At 40.4% G+C, this 13,144-nt stretch overlaps 1 protein-coding gene across 1 annotated transcript in view; it reads right to left on the bottom strand.

Moving 5' to 3' along the window:
- The window catches only part of KCNB2 (potassium voltage-gated channel subfamily B member 2), a 440,763-nt gene that overhangs the window by 423,130 nt on the left and 4,489 nt on the right, over positions 1 to 13,144 (bottom strand). The window lies entirely within an intron of this gene.

Here is a 13,144-nt window from a genome sequence, read left to right as displayed (position 1 = left end):
ATGTGCTTTAATCTGTCTCCCCTTTAATGCATCTCCTTGCATTGCTAGGTAGGACACCTAGAGTAGAACAGTACATACTTTGGTGCTGGGCATCTCTTTTAGCTGTAGTTGCCCATTCCAGACCGCTTACACTTTGATTTCACTTGGCAAGCCTTGCCCAGTTACCTTGCATGTGAGATTTTGCCCAAATTGGGTTGCCCAGTGCCAATCTTGCATGCAAGGCCAATTTGGTCACACTCCTTCAATCTTCAAGCACAAACTGCCTTACTCCAGTGTTTTATTACCTCCTTGCCTTGAGGTGAAGTAATAGTTAACTCGCATTTCTGTTGGCAATGATATTCTATTGATGTGCCCATGAGGTAATGTCTAACTGTTTCTACCACATTGGGCACAGCAGTAGACTGACTCTGGCCATCAAAAATGTACGTTAACTCCACTGCAGACCAAAGAAGAAGTTATATTTCCAGTGTAAACTTTCTGGGGTTTGTACCTACAGCAGAACAAAAGAGAAGCTCTCTGGGACAGGCACCTTCAGTAGAATAGTATGTTCTTTAGTGTTGTGCATCCTGACTTTGTCATACTGTTCAGCTGTAGGTGCCCTCCCCAGAAAGCCTACACACTGTTCAGCTGTAGGTTCCAGCCAAAGAGATCTTCCATTGGATATTTAAGTCCTTCCTGGATCTGAGATGGAATACCACACTGTGCGCAACAATAGACCACACTGGCCACCAGAAATGTGAGTTTCCTCCACCTCAGACTTAGGAGTTAACTTTACAATGCAAGTTTTCTGGGGCAGGTACGAGTCACAGATTCTCTTTGTTTTACTGAACAGCGGGGCGCGCGCATGTTCTAAAATCGGTACATGGGTTTTAAAATCGACCCCATAAGGCCTATGTCCCTTTTGTTCTTGTTCTACATTTTAGGAGCAGATGTTTATTTTAGGAGCAGATGTTTATCTTTAAAAGTCTGCAGAACTGAGTGTTCTGCAGACTTTTAAAGAACTGAGTGTTTGTATTTAATACAAACTGAGTGTTTGTATTGAAAAAAAAAAAACCCCACCAAAAAACAAAAAACACAAAAGTAGCCAGGAGCTAGAAATAAGCTAGGAGCAGTGTATACCTAAGTAAAAAAGAATAGTTCAGCTCAGTTACTCACCTTGGAAAGGTGTTGAGGTAGTGTGATTGGGTTTGAATAGGGACCAACATTTGTTAATCAAGAGAGCATTAGTCACTCTGGCTGACTAACTGAAGTTAGACTGTTTGTATTTCCCAACCCACCCACGCCTAGCTCATCCCTTAATTTATAGGCAGGTGCCACTTTCACAAAAAAAAAAAACATCTACAAAAACTATATTAAAAACATTTGTTTTTTGTTTTGGGTCAACATTATTGGTAAATAGAGGTACTTTAGTCTTTCACTTTCAACTTTCATAAATCAAGCCAGCTGGCTGGATTTAAACTGCTATGAGAGAGATGGCCAGTTAACATAGGTCCTCATTTACTAAGCATTTTTCCCATAGAGACAGAATGGGAGAAAAGCCTTAGTAACTTACAAAGTTAATAATAACTTACTAACTTAATAACTTACAAAGTTATAATTAGTCTTATATTCATACAGTTATTATGTTATATTGTAAAGCTCTTTGCTGAATTAATGTTTGAATGTAAACCGAGGTGATGTTTCTTACGGACCCCGGTATATAAAAATCCTTAAATAAATAAATAAATAAATATTGAGAATTCGATCAGACCCCGGTAGGCCACTACCAGACACATAGTGAATTCACTAATACATTTAAAGGACGTTAGACACATTCCTACTCCCAAGGCAACCTAAAACTTAACTAGGAACTGATCAAAATTGAGATGAAGGCAGCAGTCCAGCAGCAAGAGGGGGGCTTCCTAGTCTTTTGCATAGAGTGTCACATATATGATTTTTTACCCACCGGTGAGAAGTTGTACATGTGCATGCGATGCAAAGAGCTCCTGGCTCTCAGAGAACGAGTCCGATTTCTGGAGGCTAGAGCGGCAGATCTGGAGGACCTGAGGCAGACAGAGAGGAATATAGATGAGACCTTCAGGGACATAGTAGTCAAGTCCCAACTTCAGACTGGCAGCCCTGGTGCTGCCTTGGAGGAAGAAGGTCTCATGATGGGAGAGCACCAACCAGGTGCAGCAGGAAAGGATCCTGTAGCAAGGACCTGCTCTCCAGGTGATGCATTGTCCTTTCACACTGAGGATATCTCCCCAAGGCCTTCTGCCCAGGAGGGAAGGGTTAGGTCGGCCGTCAGAGTTGGTGATTCGATTATTAGGAATGAAGATAGCTGGGTGGCTGGTGGGCGTGAAGATCGCCTGGTAACATACCTATCTGGTGCGAAGGTGGAAGACCTCACACGTCATCTAGATAGGATTTTAGACAGTGCTGGGGAGGAGCCGGCTGTTGTGGTACATGTGGGCACCAACAACATAGGAAAATGTGGGAGGGAGGTTCTGGAAGCCAAATTTAGGCTCTTAGTTAGAAAGCTTAAATCCAGAACCTCCAGGGTAGCATTCTCTGAAATGCTCCCTGTTCCACGCGCAGGTCACCAGAGGCAGGCAGAGCTCCGGAGTCTCAATGCGTGGATGAGACGATGGTGCAAGGAAGAGGGATTCAGTTTTGTTAGGAACTGGGGAACCTTTTGGGGAAGGGGGAGTCTCTTCCGAAGGGATGGGCTCCACCTTAACCAGGGTGGAACCAGACTGCTGGTGCTAACCTTTAAAAAGGAGATAGATCAGCTTTTAAACTAGAACAAAGGGGAAAGCCGACAGTCGCTCAGCAGCGCATGGTTCGGAGAGAGTTATCTTCAAAGGATACTAATGATGCATTAGAATTAGGGCATCCCGACAGTGAGGTTCCAATAATTAGAAAAATAGTCCAAGTGCCTGTAACTAAAAACTCACCTGAGCTAAAAAATTCTAACTTATCCCTATCAATTAAAAAGCAGAATGAAAATACAAACAAAAAACAGACTTTGAAATGTTTGTATGCTAATGCCAGAACTCTAAGAAGTAAGATGGGAGAATTAGCATGTATAGCAGTGAATGATGACATAGACTTAATTGGCATCTCAGAGACATGGTAGAAAGAGGATAACCAATGGGACAGTGCTATACCGGGGTACAAATTATATCGCAATGACAGAGAGGAGCACCCGGGAGGAGGTGTGGCGCTTTATGTCCGGGATGGCATAGTCCAACAGGATAAACATCCTGCATGAGACTAAATACAAAATTGAATCTTTATGGGTAGAAATCCCTTGTGTGTCGGGGAATATAGTGATAGGGGTATACTACCGTCCACCTGGTCAAGATGGTGAGACTGACAGTGAAATGCTAAGAGAAATTAGGGAAGCTAACCAAATTGGTAGTGCAGTAATAATGAGAGACTTCAATTACCGCAATATTGACTGGGTAAATATATCATCGGGACACGCTAGAGAGATAACGTTCCTGGATGGAATAAATGATAGCTTTATGGAGCAATTGGTTCAGGAACCGACGAGAGAGGGAGCAATTTTAGATCTAATTCTCAGTGGAGCACAGGACTTGGTGAGAGAGGTAATGGTGGTGGGGCCACTTGGCAATAGTGATCATAATATGATCAAATTTGATTTAATGACTAGAAGAGGAACAGTGTGCAAATCCAAGGCTCTCGTGCTAAATTTCCAAAAGGGAAACTTTGATAAAATGAAAAAAATTGTTAGAAAAAAACTGAAAGGAGCAGCTACAAAGATAAAAACTGTCCAAGAGGCGTGGTCATTGTTAAAAAATACCATTCTAGAAGCACAGTCTAGATGTATTCCACACATTAAGAAAGGTGGAAAGAAGGCAAAACGATTACCGGCATGGTTAAAAGGGGAGGTGAAAGAAGCTATTTTAGCCAAAAGATCTTCATTCAAAAATTGGAAGAAGGATCCAACAGAAGAAAATAGGATAAAGCATAAACGTTGGCAAGTTAAATGTAAGACATTGATAAGACAGGCTAAGAGAGAATTTGAAAAGAAGTTGGCTGTAGAGGCAAAAACTCACAGTAAAAACCTTTTTAAATATATCTGAAGCAGAAAGCCTGTGAGGGAGTCAGTTGGACCGTTAGATGATCGAGGGGTTAAAGGGGCACTTAGAGAAGATAAGGCCATTGTGGAAAAATTAAATGATTTCTTTGCTTCTGTGTTTACTGAAGAGGATGTTGGGGAGGTACCCGTAATCGAGAAGGTTTTCATGGGCAATGATTCAGATGGACTGAATCAAATCACAGTGAACCTAGAAGATGTGGTAGGCCTGGTTAACAAACTGAAGAGTAGTAAATCACCTGGACCGAATGGTATACACCCCAGAGTTCTGAAGGAACTAAAAAATGAAATTTTAGACCTATTAGTAAAAATTTGTAACCTATCATTAAAATCATCCATTGTACCTGAAGACTGGAGGATAGCAAATGTAACCCCAATATTTAAAAAGGGCTCCAGGGGCGATCCAGGAAACTACAGACCGGTTAGCCTGACTTCAGTGCCAGGAAAAATAGTGGAAAGTGTTCTAAACATCAAAATTACAGAACATATAGAAAGACATGGTTTAATGGAACAGAGTCAGCATGGCTTTACCCAGGGCAAATCTTGCCTCACAAATCTGCTTCACTTTTTTGAAGGAATTAATAAACACGTGGATAAAGATGAACTGGTAGATGTAGTATACTTGGATTTTCAGAAGGCATTTGACAAAGTTCCTCATGAGAGGCTTCTAGGAAAAGTAAAAAGTCATGGGAGAGGTGGTGATGTCCTTTTGTGGATTGCAAACTGGCTAAAAAACAGGAAACAGAGAGTAGGATTAAATGGACAATTTTCTCAGTGGAAGGGTGTGGACAGTGGAGTGCCTCAGGGATCTGTATTGGGACCCTTACTTTTCAATATATTTATAAATGATCTGGAAAAAAATATGACGAGTGAGATAATCAAATTTGCAGATGACACAAAATTGTTCAGAGTAGTTAAATCACAAGCAGATTGTGATAAATTGCAGGAAGACCTTGTGAGACTGGAAAATTGGGCATCCAAATGGCAGATGAAATTTAATGTGGATAAGTGCAAGGTGATGCATATAGGGAAAAATAACCCATGCTATAATTACACAATGTTGGGTTCCATATTAGGTGCTACAACCCAAGAAAGAGATCTAGGCGTCATAGTGGATAACACATTGAAATCGTCAGTTCAGTGTGCTGGAGCAGTCAAAAAAGCAAACAGAATGTTGGGAATTATTAGAAAGGGAATGGTGAATAAAACGGAAAATGTCATAATGCCTCTGTATCACTCCTTGGTGAGACCGCACCTTGAATACTGTGTTCAATTCTGGTCGCCGCATCTCAAAAAAGATATAAATGCGATGGAGAAGGTACAGAGAAGGGCTACCAAAATGATAAGGGGAATGGAACAGCTCCCCTATGAGGAAAGACTAAAGAGTTTAGGACTTTTCAGCTTGGAGAAAAGACGGCTGAGGGGGGATATGATAGAGATGTTTAAAATTATGAGAGGTCTAGAACTGGTAGATATGAATCGGTTATTTACTCTTTCAGACAGTAGAAAGACTAGGGGACACTCCATGAAGTTAGCATGGGGCACATTTAAAACTAATCGGAGAAAGTTCTTTTTTACTCAACGCACAATTAAACTCTGGAATTTATTGCCAGAGGATGTGGTTAGTGCAGTTAGTATAGCGGTGTTTAAAAAAGGATTGGATAAGTTCTTGGAGGAGAAGTTCATTACCTGCTATTAAGTTCACTTAGCGAATAGCCAGTGCCATTAGCAATGGTAACATGGAATAGACTTAGTTTTTGGGTACTTGCAAGGTTCTTATGGCCTGGATTGGCCACTGTTGGAAACAGGATGCTGGGCTTGATGGACCCTTGGTCTGACCCAGTATGGCATTTTCTTATGTTCGTATCTAAATTAGGAATATGCACACAAAAAAAATGTAATTTTGGTTCATTTTTTATTTTCATTTTTTTATTTCTTTTTTGTTTATTTCATTTTGCTTCAGTTAGTTGAAATAAAATAAACATAAAACCAAAACAAAAATATAGAAAAACTAAACAAAAAAGAAAAAACAGTTCCTGCTACCCACCCTGCTGGTAGTAGCTTACTCTATTTGTAGGTCTATAGAAGTCCATATGGGGTAGGAGAGATCCCCAGTCACGCTTGCCCCAATGACTTCTCATTTCAAAATGCCACTGTCTAGCCCTGAGGCCAGCACCATTCTATGGACTTCGATGTCCCTATAGATAATTCAACATCTATCTATGTAAATGAGTTTCTATTGGTATTGACCACAATTAAGATTGCCAATAATATACAGAAGATATAGTGTGTCTTCCAATATTAATGAGCATGTAAAGTTGTAAACAATTAATTGTAAGCTTAAATAAGGGATGTCAGCAAGCCAGGATCATTTTAACTCTTACTCTATGGTCAACAATTGATTGGGAATAGACAATCTGGACCTCTCATTCATTCATCCCAATAAAGTATGGGAGGAAACTTCCAGCCAAAACGAGCAGTCTTTGAAACAACTTTATTAATCAAGTTATCAACACATGAACTCATCATGTGTGCACCACAAAAGGAAGAAGCACTCTAATGCACTCTAACCATTCAGATGTATCTAAAGTCACAAAAACACAGACAAATCTTGATCGTTGTTTAAGCCATTGGGATGAACTATGAGTAAACGATGATCCATCGCTGTTCCTTCTGTAGTAAAAGTTTAGGATTGGTGCTACCTCTCCAACAAGAAGGTGAATGTTCGATGACACAAAAATATAATTAATTGAAATTATGATGTTGTTCTCTATACAATGAAAAACTAAAGATGCTGTAATCTTAGCATGTTTAATATAGCTTTTATGTTTGATTATTCTGACCCCTATGATTCTGGAGGTTTTTCCTGCTGAAAACTTATGGGACACCTTACCATATAAATCACTTTAGAAGTTTGGCAAGTATTAAAATGTTTCAGTGTGATGGATGGTAAGGTTCGCTGAAGGGATTAACACACTGAATCAGTGTGCATGGGTATCTCACAGACAGATTCATGTACCGCAGGGTTGATGACCCCGAGTGCCACAAATAGGTAAAGGGCCCTGCTTAGTGAAATCTGATTGTACCAGCATGTCTTTAAAGTTGGAACCTCATGTGTAAGCAAATGGTGGCGAGTCATGAAACTCAAGGTGTAATTGTAAAATACGCCAAAATGGCGTAATATCGCAGCTTGTACCTCATATGAGCGTGGAGAAAAAGAAAGAACACATATAAGCCTGGAATCTTTGAGTGTAGCTTTTGGAGAAAAAAGCAGCTCACAATGACAAAATCTTGCATGAAAATAAGTTTTCCTAGTGCATGATTTAGGCTTAGAAAATGCTCTGACATCTCCTTGGTTTTATTTTAAACTCTGACAGAATGGAACAAATCCTGTGGGGTTTAAAAAGCTGACTGGCAGGTAGACTATTCTTCAATGCTGTCGGGTGAGCACTCTCACTCTTGATCAATTGTTGACCATAAAGTAAGACTTAAAATTATCTCGACTTGCTGACATCCATTATTTAAGCTAACATTGGAATATTGAAAGATACACTATCTTTTCTATATATTGGTGGTATTATTGTAAGATGGTTTTCACTCTCTATTTTGTTTGATGATTCACAATTAAGATTGCCCAGTTAGTTAGTGTTCCCAATCATAGAGCTGGGCACATACTAGATTTGCTTCTGTGCCCAGATAAATGGCTTATAGCTATCAAACTGCTTTCTATTTTAAACATTCTTTGGTGAGATCATAGACTGATTATTTCAGATTAATAATGTAGCCCAGAAGAAATGCTTCCATCAATATGGCTCCAGGATAGTAAGGCCACTGATAAACAATCAGGTATGTAAAGATCACTGGTATCTCAATTACCCAAAATTGTTGGTGATTGTGTGCAAGACATTGAGCATTTAATAAAAACATGGAATATGTCACTGTCTAGAACAGTGGCTCCCAACCCTGTCCTGGGAACCCCCCAGCCAGTCAGGTTTTCAGGATATCCACAATGAATATGCATGAGAGAAAATGTGCATGTTATGGAGGTAGTGCATGCAAATTTTCTCTCATGCATATTCATTGTGGATATCCTGAAAACCCGAATGGCTGGGGGTCCCCAGGACAGGGTTGGGACCTACTGGTCTAGAACTTATACTAAGCTTAAATCCTAGAAGGGTTATATAAGTCAGATATTCATGTAGATATGCTTCCTGGTTTTCTCAGGACTTGGTAGATCAAAGAAGGAAAAGAGTGAGACGTGGTGATGAAAGAGCCACAATATAGCATCCAAAGAGTCCTATCTGGAGCTATTACATGAGTACAGAAGCTGCAGTGTACAAAATAAGCAAGACTACATGAAATTTAAGATAGAGAAATCAATGAAACAACCTTGTAAACTTTTTTCTTTTGTTTGTCACCTGGTAGAAAAACCTACAATTCATTTGAGTCTTATCCTAGCTGCGATGTCTTAGCAAGATTCTTTTAAGATAAAGTACAAAAACTCCTATCACAACATTATAATGCAAATGGGGTCTCTATAACTCCAAAAATAGGTACTTGGTGTGTTGATGAGAGATGGTCAGCAGTTGCACAGGTTTCACTTTTTGAAATCAGAACTGTCATCAAGAACCTCAGATCAAGTTTCCTGCCTAGATCCTTGTTATTTGCATATGTAAAATGCATGTGTGATGAAGCATATAAGTGGATACAAGCGATAGTAAATGCAGTTCTATTAGAAGATAGTGTTTCAGCTATTCTAAAGGAGCTGACGATTAGACCTGTGCAGAAAATTGTGACTTTACCTCCAGATATAATAGATAACTACTGCCCAATTTCCAATATTTATTATTTATTTATTTATTTATTTATTTAATTAAGGTTTTTATATACCAGCAATCATGAAAACATATCTTGCTGGTTTACATGAAACAGGAGTGCAGTATATACATCAAACTGGAACTGTGGTGACCGAAGGTGCAGTTACAAATAACAAGGGTAGCAGAACTTGGAGAAGGAGGAAGAGAGAGGATAGAATAGTAACAGTTAAACAATATACAAATTAAATGCTATATACAAAAGGCATGGTTGAGGGCTGAATGTTTTGAGATGTCATTGGATTGTGTCATTAGATTGTCATTAGATGGCAACTATAACAAAAGTTCTAGAAAAGTGTGCCCTTAAGCAGTTGGATGATGTTTTGCTATAATATGCAATTCCTGATGATCACCAGTTTGGCTTCCATAAAGCACATAGCATAGAGCTATTATTATTATTGCTAATGGATATCCTTTAGGGTACATTGGGAAATGGTGAAATAGGAATATTAGTACAATTAAATATCACCTGTGCATTTGATATGACCCATCATGATAAATTAATCACCAGACTTTAGCAAATTGAAATTTTATTTTATTTATTTATTTGAGTTTTTCTATACCGGCATTCACGGAGATTCGTATCATGTCGGTTTACATAAAACAGGGGTGATCAATACATTATAAACGTGTATAAATATAACATGAGTATACATTTTATATATTTACAAATTATAACAAGTTATAACAGTGCGCAGAAAAAATCAGTTACAATAAAACAAGGATGGTTCTAACTGGGAAAAGAAGAAGAATAAGACGATAGAAATTTAACAAGAATAAGAACGTGTAGTGTTTGGTATGTCCGTATCAGTTTAGTGGGAGATAGACCGTCTTTCTGTATTTGGTGAGATCATCAGTCAGAGTCCGGAAAGTCCGGAAATAGGAGGAACTGTACTCCATTGGCTCTAATTGTTTGTGCCTGGGTGACAGCAATATGAAAAGATAGAGTCACATAACTCAAGTTGGTTTGATATTAGCTGTGGTATCCCGCAAGGGTCATCTTTGTCGGCCATTTGATTCAATGTATATACAGTATGTGAACATTAGGGAATTTTCTGTAATCGATGAGGCTGCCTTATTTTCCATTTGTAAATGACTTGCAGGTCCTGCTCCTCTGCACTGTGGGGGAACACTTTCCAGTTGTATCATTTGTGGAAAGTATGAGTATGACAAATGATTGGTTAAGGGATAATGGTTTGATTTTGAACATTTCAAAAAACATATTACTATGGACTGGTAAGTAGTTGCTAGTAAGTAGGTTTACCCATCTGTTGTATAAAAATTCTCAGATACCAATTGTTTTTGAACCTAGGTATTTTATTAGACTCCAAATTAACATTAAAGGCTTAAAAAGATGGCACAAACAGCATTCTATAAGTTAAAAATGCTGTGACTGTTAAAAACTTTGTTTCCCTCAGGCTCACTGAGATCAGGATTACAGGCATTACTCCTTGGTCAAATTGACTCCTGTAATACCTTGTTGATAGGTTTACCAAAAAATCTTGTTAGAGTCATGCAGTTAATACAAACTGCGGCAGCCCACTTATGGGCAGGCTAGCCAGTATTTGAACATATTACTCCAGTACTGATAGACCTCCATTGGCTCCCTCTGCAATGGAAAGCAAAATTTAAATTGTAGGCTATAACCAATAAATTATTTTATGAAGAACAATCAAACTCACTGAAAGAAAAATTATGAGTATATGTGCCTGGTTGATCTTTTAGGTCTAAGGGAATAAATCTGCTAAAAATTCCATCTCTGAGGGACTATAAATTGAAGATAACTCAAGCTCAAGCTTTCTTTTATGCAGGGCCTGTCCTATGGAGCAGCCTTCCTGTGGAGCTTTGTGGGGAAACTACTATTAAGACTTTTAGAAAGAAGCTCAATGGCATTTGGTAGACGTTTTATTCTTGTATTTTTAATTTACTGATATATTATATAATATGTAGAAATGAAATGACAGCAGAAAAGGACCAAATGATTCACCCAGTCTGCCCAGCAAGCTTATGCCAGTATCTGCTGCACTGTGCAGGTTATCCCCATGTTTATCAGTTTACCAGTCCATAAAAGTCAGGGCCCTTGGATGCTGTTTGAATCCAATTTCTCTTAACCGTTGCTGTGAAAGCAGACAGCAATGTTGGAGTTGCATCAAAAGTATCAGACTTAGGCCTGGATTTTCTAAGATCGCAGACCTTAATCTGGCGGTAATGGGGGCGGGGGGGGGGGGGTGAAGCGGGGGTTGGGCCTGCGAAAGCTGGCAGCGTTTGCACCTCTGCGGTGCAATCACTGCCGGCTTTCGCACCCAATAGCTCCATCGTAAAAGGTGGTGCTATTGGGCGCGCTACTGGCAGCGAAAAGGGTTCTTACCTTTTCGCCGCCAGCGAAGTTTCCGCCGCATCCGTCCCAACGACGCCACGACTCCTCCTCTTCCGGGACCGACTCTGCCCCGACTCCGCCCTTATCTTTTCGCGTGCGATACATGTGCGATACACCATGAAAATGACCCCCTTAGTTTTTAAGGGTAGTAAGAACCATAGCAGTTAGTTACCCCCCATGTTTATTTATTCCCAGACCGTAAACGTCCAGGGCTCATCACCCATCGAACAGTGGCCGTTCGTCTTACTGTGGGCGCTCTCCATGAGGAGGAGATATCCTTCTATGTATTAAAATGCTATAACCCGAAAGGACCAGTACCCACTGTCCCTTATCAGTGAGCTGTTTGACTGCCTCCAAGGGGCTCGGATCTTTATCAAGTTGGATCTGAGGGGTGCGTACAATCTTGTTCGCATCCAACCCGAAGATATTTGGAAGACCGCATTCAACACGAGGAATGGTCACTATGAATATATCGTGATGCCCTTTGGTCTATGTAATGCCCCAGTGATCTTTCAACACCTTATGAATGAAATCCTCCGAGACCTTTTGTACTCCTTCGTAGTCGTATACCTTGACGACATCTTGATCTTTTCTAAGGACCTTGAATCCCACCGAGATCATGTGAGGATAGTACTTCAACCATAAGAAAAAATCATTTTTATGCCAAATTAGAAAAGTGCCTCTTTGAGTGAAACCGTTTACTCTTCCTAGGGTACATCATATCCGATCGAGGATTCTCCATGGATCCAGAGAAAGTCCAGGGCATCTGGGACTGGCCCCATCCAGTTGGCCTACGGGCTTTACAATGCTTCCTTGGCTTTACTAACTATTACAGGAGCTTCATTGCCAATTACTCTACCCTAGCTGCTCCGCTCACCGCCATGACCAAGAAAGGGGCTAATACTCATGTGTGGACTCCCAAAGCACAAGCCACCTTCTAGATGCTAAAAGAAGCATTATTGATGCTATATTTATATAGTGTCTTCAGCACCCAGACCCAAGACGCCCATTTGTCGTGAAAGTAGATGCCTTTGCAATCGGAGCTGGGGCAGTCTTAAGCCAGTTTTCTCCAAAGAGTAAATCGATACCATGTTCATTCTATTCACACAAGTTCTCTCCTACAGAGCAATACTACACCATCGGTGACCGAGAACTTCTAGCTGTCAAGCTGGAGCTCCAAGAGTGGCATCCCTGGTTGGAAGGGGCGCAACATAAATTTACCATTTTCACCGATCATAAGAATCTTGAGCACCTTAAAGAAGCTCAGCTCTTGAATCCTAGACAAGCCCGATGGGTGCTCTTCTTTGAGTAGTTCAATTTTGAACTACATTATTGCCCGGCTTCGAAGAACCTCTGTGCTGATGCACTATCAAGATCCTTCGAACCAGAGGATGTTCCTGATGTTCCCAGGCACATCATAGATCTTGCCTGCGTATCCCTTGCCATGACCACTACAGTTCCAATTGAGAAAACTGTCATTCCACATAGATTACATGAACAAGTTCTGAAATGGGCTCATGATTTCAAGTTTGCAGGACACCCTTCTCATCACCTGGCACCTAAGTTCATCGGCCAGTTTCCAGTTCTCCGGAGAGTGGGAGCAGTATCTTATCAACTTCAACTACCTCATGCCATGGGCATCCATAACACATTCAATGTCTCTCTTTTGAAGCCATTGGTCCTCTCCTGGCCCTCTCGCAGAGACCCCTCGCCTCCGTGGATCTCTACTGAACCCGATTCTACACTCCAGGTAAGAGAGGTCCTCGACATCCACCGGCATCAAGG

This window comes from Rhinatrema bivittatum, chromosome 2 (genome assembly GCF_901001135.1).
Source record: "Rhinatrema bivittatum chromosome 2, aRhiBiv1.1, whole genome shotgun sequence".
Lineage (NCBI taxonomy): Eukaryota > Metazoa > Chordata > Amphibia > Gymnophiona > Rhinatrematidae > Rhinatrema > Rhinatrema bivittatum.
The sequence above is the reverse complement of the archived record's forward strand: the minus strand, read 5'-3'. Positions and strand labels throughout refer to the sequence as shown.